Source organism: Penaeus japonicus, unplaced genomic scaffold (genome assembly GCF_977035675.1).
Source record: "Penaeus japonicus unplaced genomic scaffold, GWHDUDI00000001_assembly GWHDUDI00000023, whole genome shotgun sequence".
Classification (NCBI taxonomy): domain Eukaryota; kingdom Metazoa; phylum Arthropoda; class Malacostraca; order Decapoda; family Penaeidae; genus Penaeus; species Penaeus japonicus.
Genome location: NW_028234425.1, coordinates 574,938 through 582,437, shown reverse-complemented (window position 1 = coordinate 582,437; position 7,500 = coordinate 574,938).

Sequence of the window (7,500 nt, the reverse complement as noted above, 5' to 3'; positions counted from 1 at the left end):
AGGTAGACAGGTTATTAGAAGGATCAATCCCTACAAATAGCTTGTTGATTGCTCTCGTTTTCACCCAGATAATTTGTTCAATATATCAAGAAAAGTTGTTTGAATCGGTTACGACCATTATGTTGATTATGTTGCCAACTGTTATGTAGGTTTCTCTTTAAGGTTGATGTATATTTCACTTGATAGATCCGTGATTGCCTATATAGTCCTAGTTCTTTGGTATGTTGGTACCAAGTGCTCTCAAAGCTCAAAGCCCTCGGAGCTTTGTAGGACACTGTTTGGGGATTGTATTTGGTGTTCGATGGCTGTCAAAGGTTGTGTTGTCGGAATTATCAACATACTCGTCATGAAAGTCTTTTAGGTTTTATTCAAGATGCTTTGCTCCAGGTATTATCAAGTTTCGGAACCATGTTACCAAATCTTTTAGTTCAATTGGACAGTAATGAAAACCTTAAGAATTAGGTTTACAACTTTTACATCTCTCTTTGATGGACTAGTCTTGAATTTTTCAAGGATAGAACATTTGATTTTTTTTTTTTTTTAACCTATTTTGACATATTTGATTTTTTTTTTCTTTACTTAAACAAATCTCTCTCTCTTTCTCTCTCTCTCTCTCTCTTCGTCTCTCTCTCTCTCTCTTTCTCTCTTTCTCTCTCTGTCTCACTTTCTCCCTGTCTTATTCCGTCTCTCTCTCTCTCTCTCTCTCTCTCTCTCTCTCGAGTGATTGAGAAAGAGAGAGAGAGACATATCCACACTAACATATTAACAGAAACCTTAATCAACAGGGTAATCATTGCGATTATCAATGAATTCCCTGAAATCCAAAGATTAAACTCTTACCCCCCTCCCCCCATGATGTTACAAACGACACACATACACTATGGCTTAAAAAAAAAAAAAAAAAAAAAAGTATGAAACACCAAAGCCTGCCTTTCTTCCCTGACAACCCAATGAGCATATGCGAATCAGGGGATGAATATGCTCCCCTGCTCCTCTAATTACATAAGCGAGAGGACACTTAACTAAAGAGGGAAAGAGAATTATGCCCAAATCCCTCTTGGTGCTTGATAGAAAGCAGATTCCAAAGTTCGAATACTCCCACGCATTCTGACCTATAAGTGATCATGGGATAGATGGAAGGGTTAGTGTTTACGCAATCGGAAAATGTATGATAAGAACCTTGATAGAGAGATGGAGTTGGATGGAGAGGGAGGGAGGGAGGGAGAGCGAGAGAGGGAGAGGGACTGGGAGGGAGGGAGAGAGGGGGAGGGAAACTGAGAGAGAGAGGGGGGGTGGGGGAGAGAAGCTGAGAGAGAGAGAAAGAGAGAGAGCGAGAGAGAGGTTGGAGAGAAACTGAGAGAGAGAGGGGGGGAAGAGAAACTGAGAGACAGACAGAGAGAGAGAGAGAGATAAAAACGCGGATTCTTTCTTTCACGGAAATAAGATTTTTGTTTTATTTATTTATTCTCTCGATCCTTTCTGATTCTGCAATGATTTTCCTTCCGCATTTGCAATATGTTCTTGGCAATGTATTCGATTTTCTGGTTTTCGTTTGTCTGGAGTTAGATATTTGATTTAGGTTGTTTTTACATCTAGTAGGTTATGATGTAAAATTGATCAATGACTCAGTTCTTTTTGTAAACAGGAAGATCTTTAATACAAAAATGTATGTTGTATGTATGTGTTCACGGGAGTTGACGAGGAATTTACTCGAAACAACGTTATTACCATAATTAACATTGTTGGCATTGTGAAAACTTACTTGCTCAACCGCCCTTTGGCAACACTGCCAACGGGAAGGGGGCAAGGCAGGGTAGCGGGGAGGGTAGGGGTGGGGGGTGGTATTTCGCACGAATAAGCGCCTGTAATTAACTGACATCCAGCGATTTATAGAGAGAGATTTAATGACGAAATCAAGCACAAATGGACAACAAGGAAATAGATAAAGATAATGATAATGGGGAAATAATTTCTAAAACACGTTACAGCTTACGGTTTGTATTATGTTGACGTGTTGCAAGAAGTATGCTGTTATGATTTTGAAGTGTGTTCATAGGGTAAATAAACATTTTAATTGTTTACGTGTGTTTGACACTGTATGTAGTGTATATGCGTATCTCATACAGATAGATAGATAGATACATAGATGGATAAGTTGATAGATATAGTTATTTGACACAAAAGATGTCAAAATCCGCGAAGTACTAAACACATCTGCCATTTCTCTCTCTCTCTCTCTCTCTCTCTCTTCACATCACTCTTGCTGTGTCTCTTTCTCCTCCTCACTCTCCGTCTCCTCTCCTTCTCACCTCGCCCCTCTGCTCATTCTCTCTCCCCCTCCTCTCCCTCTCTCTCTCAACTCCCTATCATCATCTCTCTCTCTCTCTCTCTCTCTCTCTCTTTCTCGTTTTGCCCTCATTACGATCTCCTCCTCATCTTCCCATCACCTCCCCCCCCTCTCCTTTTGCCCCCCTTCCCCTCCACCCTCCTCCCTCCACCTCCACTCCCTCCCCCTCTCCTCTCCATCTTGCCCTCCCCTCCTCCCTCCACCCTCCTCCTCCACCTCTCCCCCCTTCCCTCCCCCCCCTCCTCCCCTCCCATCTTGCCCCCCCCCCCCCTCTCCATTTGGGCCCTCCCCCTCCACCTCTCCATCTTGCCCTCCACCCTCCTCCCTCCCCAAATTTTGCCCACCCTCCCCACTCCATTTTTCCTCCCCTCACCCCTCATCTTCCCTCCCCCTCCTCCTCAATTGCCTCCTCCCCCCACCTCTCCATTTGCCTCCACCTCCCCCTCTCCATCTTGCCCTCCCCCTCCCTTCCCTCCATCTTCCTCCTCCCTCCCCCTCTCCATCTTGCCTCTCCCTCCCCTCTCACCTTGCCCTCACCCCCTCCCTCTCCATTTGCCTCCCCCTCCTCCCCTCCATTTTCCCCCCCCTCCCCCTTTCCATTTGCCTTCCTCCCCTCCTCCCTTTGCCCCCCCCCCCCCTTTTCCTCCCTCCCCTCTCCATCTTGCCCTCCACCCTCCACCTCTCCATCTTGCCCTCCACCCTCCTCCCTCTCCATCTTCCCCTCCTCCTCCCCTCTCATCTTGCCCTCCTCCCTCCACCTCCCCAACTTGCCCTCCACCCTCCTCCTCTCATCTTGCCCTCCCCCTCTTCCCCCCAAACCCCTCCCCCTCCCCCCTCCCATTTTCCCCTCCCTCCACCTCCCTCTTGCCTCCACCCTCTCCCTCTCCATCTGCCCTCCCCCTCCCCTCTCCATCTGCCTTCACCTCCTCCCTCTCCATCTTGCCCTCCCCCCTCCTCCCTCTCCATCTTGCCCTCCTCCCTCCACCTCTCCATCTTGCCCTCCACCCTCCTCCCTCTCCATCTTGCCCTCCTCCCTCCACCTCTCCATCTTGCCCTCCTCCCTCCACCTCTCCATCTTGCCCTCCTCCCTCCTCCCTCTCCATCTTGCCCTCCTCCCTCCTCCCTCTCCATCTTGCCCTCCACCCTCCTCCCTCTCCATCTTGCCCTCCACCCTCCTCCCTCTCCATCTTGCCCTCCACCCTCCTCCCTCTCCATCTTGCCCTCCACCCTCCTCCCTCCACCTCTCCATCTTACCCTCCTCCCTCCTCCCTCTCCATCTTGCCCTCCACCCTCCTCCCTCCACCTCTCCATCTTGCCCTCCTCCCTCCTCCCTCTCCATCTTGCCCTCCTCCCTCCACCTCTCCATCTTGCCCTCCTCCCTCCACCTCTCCATCTTGCCCTCCACCCTCCTCCCTCTCCATCTTGCCCTCCTCCCTCCTCCCTCTCCATCTTGCCCTCCTCCCTCCACCTCTCCATCTTGCCCTCCTCCCTCCACCTCTCCATCTTGCCCTCCACCCTCCTCCCTCTCCATCTTGCCCTCCACCCTCCTCCCTCTCCATCTTGCCCTCCTCCCCCCTCTCCTCTTGCCCTCCACCCTCCTCCTCTCCATCTTGCCCCTCCACCTCTCCCTCTCCATCTTGCCTCCCCACTCCTCCCTCTCCATCTGCCTTCCACTCCTCCCCTCTCCATCTTGCCCTCCTCCCCTCCCTCTCCATCTTGCCCTTCCCCTCCCCCCTCCCTCCCCTCCTTGCCCTCCTCCCTCCTCCCTCTCCATCTTGCCCTCCCCCCCCCTCCCTCTCCATCTTGCCCTCCTCCCTCCTCCCTCTCCATCTTACCCTCCTCCCTCCTCCCTCTCCATCTTTGCCCTCACCTCCTCCCTCTCCATCATTGCCTCCACTCCTCCCTCTCATCTTGCCCTCCACCCTCCTCCATCTCCATCTTGCCTCCTCCCTCCTCCTCTCCATCCCCACTCTCTTCTTCCCCATTCTCCGTTCTTGCCCTCCCTCCTCCCTCTCCATCTTGCCCTCCACCCTCCTCCCTCTCCATCTTGCCCTCCTCCCTCCCCCTCTCCATCTTGCCCTCCTCCCTCCTCCCTCTCCATCTTGCCCTCCACCCTCCTCCCTCTCCATCTTGCCCTCCTCCCTCCTCCCTCTCCATCTTGCCCTCCACCCTCCTCCCTCTCCATCTTGCCCTCCACCCTCCTCCCTCTCCATCTTGCCCTCCTCCCTCCTCCCTCTCCATCTTGCCCTCCTCCCTCCTCCCTCTCCATCTTGCCCTCCACCCTCCTCCCTCTCCACCTCTCCCCCTCCTCCTCCATCTTGCCCTCCTCCCTCCTCCCTCTCCATCTTGCCCTCCTCCCTCCTCCCTCTCCATCTTGCCCTCCACCCTCCTCCCTCTCCATCTTGCCCTCCTCCCTCCACCTCTCCCCCTCCTCCTCCATCTTGTTCTCCTCCCTCCTCCCTCTACCATCTTGCCCTCCACCCTCCTCCCTCTCCATCTTGCCCCCCTCCCCCCCCTTTTCCCCTTTTTCCCTCTCCACCTCTCCATTTTGCCCTCCTCCCTCCTCCCTCTCCATCTTGCCCTCCTCCCTCCTTCCTCTCCATCTTGCCCTCCACCCTCCTCCCTCTCCATCTTGCCCTCCACCCTCCTTCCCCTCCCTCTCCACCTCTCCCCCTCCCCCTCCATCTTACCTTCCACCCTCCTCCCTCTCCATCTTGCCCTCCACCCTCCACCCTCCTGCCTCTCCATCTTACCCTCCTCCCTCCTCCCCCTCCCTCTCTACCTCTCCCCCTCCTCCTCCATCTTGCCCCTCCTCCCTCCACCCTCCTCCCTCTCCACCTCCCCCCCTCCCCCTCCCATGACGTAGCCCCGGGAGGGTTCTTGGGTTATCATCTTGATTAGCGTTGGTGTTTGATCCTCCTGTCTTGACGAGAGCAGCGTCGTGTTGTCCCTCTAGAAGGATCCCTTTCGTAGGGGGGGTGGGGGGGATGGAGGGGGATGGGGGATGGGGGATGGTGGAGGGGGATAGGGGGTGGTGGAGGGGGATGGGTGGTGGAGGGGGATGGAGGGTGGTGGAGGGGGATGTGGGTAGAGGGGGATGGGGGATGGAGGGGAGGGGGATGGGGAATGGGGGGTGGTGGAGGGGGATGGGGGAGTGGTGGGGGATATGGGGTGGGAGGGGGGGATGGGGGTGGGGGGGAGGGGGAGGGGAGGGGGATGGGGGGTGGTGGAGGGGGATGGGGATGGAGGGGGTTGGGGTGGGGGTATGGGGGAGGGGGGGGGGTTTTGGAGGGGGATGGGGGTAGGGGGGGGAGGGGGGATGGGGGGTGGGGGGGGTGGGGTGAGGTGGGGGAGGGGGAGTGTGGTTGGGGGGATGGGGAGGGGGGGGGGAGGGGGGATGGGGGAGGGGAAGAGAGAAGGGGAAAAAAGGTGATCGATAGGTAGCTTGGTATTATATTTCGGGGGTTAACAAGTATTGAAAGCATATACCACAACGTGTCACACACTAAAAATTAAAATGTTTTTTTTTTCCCTAAAAACCTTCAAAATATACAGCTACCTCTTGAAAAAAACGTCAAATAATACAAACCTAGGGTGTAAACGTGTTTAAGAAATTATTTTCCCCCTTACATTATTTTTTATCTATTTCCCTTTTTGCATTTTGCTGTTTCGTCATTTAAAATTTTTCTCTATAAATCGGGAAGTCAGTTAAATTTTAAAGGGGCCTTTTTCTGCGAAATACCACCCCCCCTTTCCCTCCCCCTACCCTGCCTTCCCCCCCCTTCCGTTGCAGTGTTGCAAAGGGCGGTGAGCAAATAAGTTTTCCCCAAAGCCAACAATGTTAATTATGGTTTTAAAGTTGTTTCGGTAAATTCCTCGTTTTAACTCCGTGAACACATACACAACATACATTTTTGTATAAAGATCTTCCTGTTTACAAAAAAAAAACTTAGTCATTGATCAATTTTACATCATAACCTACTAGATGTAAAAACAACCTAAATCATATCTAACCCCGACAAACGAAAAAAACCCAAAAACGAATACTTGCCCGAACTTTTGCAAATGCGGAAGGAAAATCATTGGCCAGGGAAAAAAAAAAAAACAAAAATCTATTCCCGGGGAAAGAAAGATCCGCGTTTTTATTTTTTCTCTCTCTTTTTTCTCTGTCTGTCTCCAGTTTCCTTCCCCCCCCCTCTCCTCAGTTTCCCCCCCCCTCGCTCCTCCTTTTTCTCCTTCTTCTGTCTCCCCCCCCCCTTTCTCTCTCACCTCCCCCCTCTCCCCCCTCCCCGTTCCCCCCCTCTCTCCTTCCCCCCTCCCTCCCTCTCCATCACCATCTCTTATCAGGTTTTTATCATACATTTCCGATGCTAAACACTAACCTTCATCTATCCCGACCTTATAGGTCAGAATGCTGGGGGTATCGAACTTTGGAATCTGCTTTCTATCAAGACCAGAGGGATTTTGGGGATAATTCTCTTTCCCCTTTAAATTAAGTGTCCTCTCGCTTAGTAATTAAGGGGCAGGGGGCATATTTTATCCGATTCGATATGCCCCATTGGGTGTCAGGGGAAAAAAGGCAGGCTTGGGGTTTCATCCTTTTTTTTTTTTTTTTTTTTTAAACCATAGGGTTGGGTGTTTGTAACATCAGGGGGGAGGGGGGGGGGATTTAATCTTTGGATTTCAGGGGAATTCATTGATAATCGCAAAGGGTACCCCTGTTAAGGTTTCGGTAATATTTTTTGTGGGATATGTTTCTCTCTCTCTTTCTCTACTCGGGAGAGAGAGAGAGAGGAGAGAGGAGAGAGGGAAAAGAAGGAGAAAGAGAGAGAGAGAGAAAGAGAAAAGAGAGAGAGAGGAGAGAAGAGAGGAGAGAGAGGAGAAAGGAGAGAGATTTGTTTAAGTAAAAAAAAAAAAATAAATAAAATAGGTTAAAAAAAAAAATAAATGTTTATCTTGAAAATCAAACTAGTCCATCAAAGAGAGATTAAAAAATTTAAACCCAATTTTTAAGGGTTTTATTACTGTCAAAAAGAAACTAAAAGATTTTGGGAAAAAAAGGTTCCAAATTTTATAATACCTGGAGAAAGCATTTAAAAAACCTAAAAAAAACTTTAAAGCCCAGTTTAAGTTGGAATTCCCACAACACACCT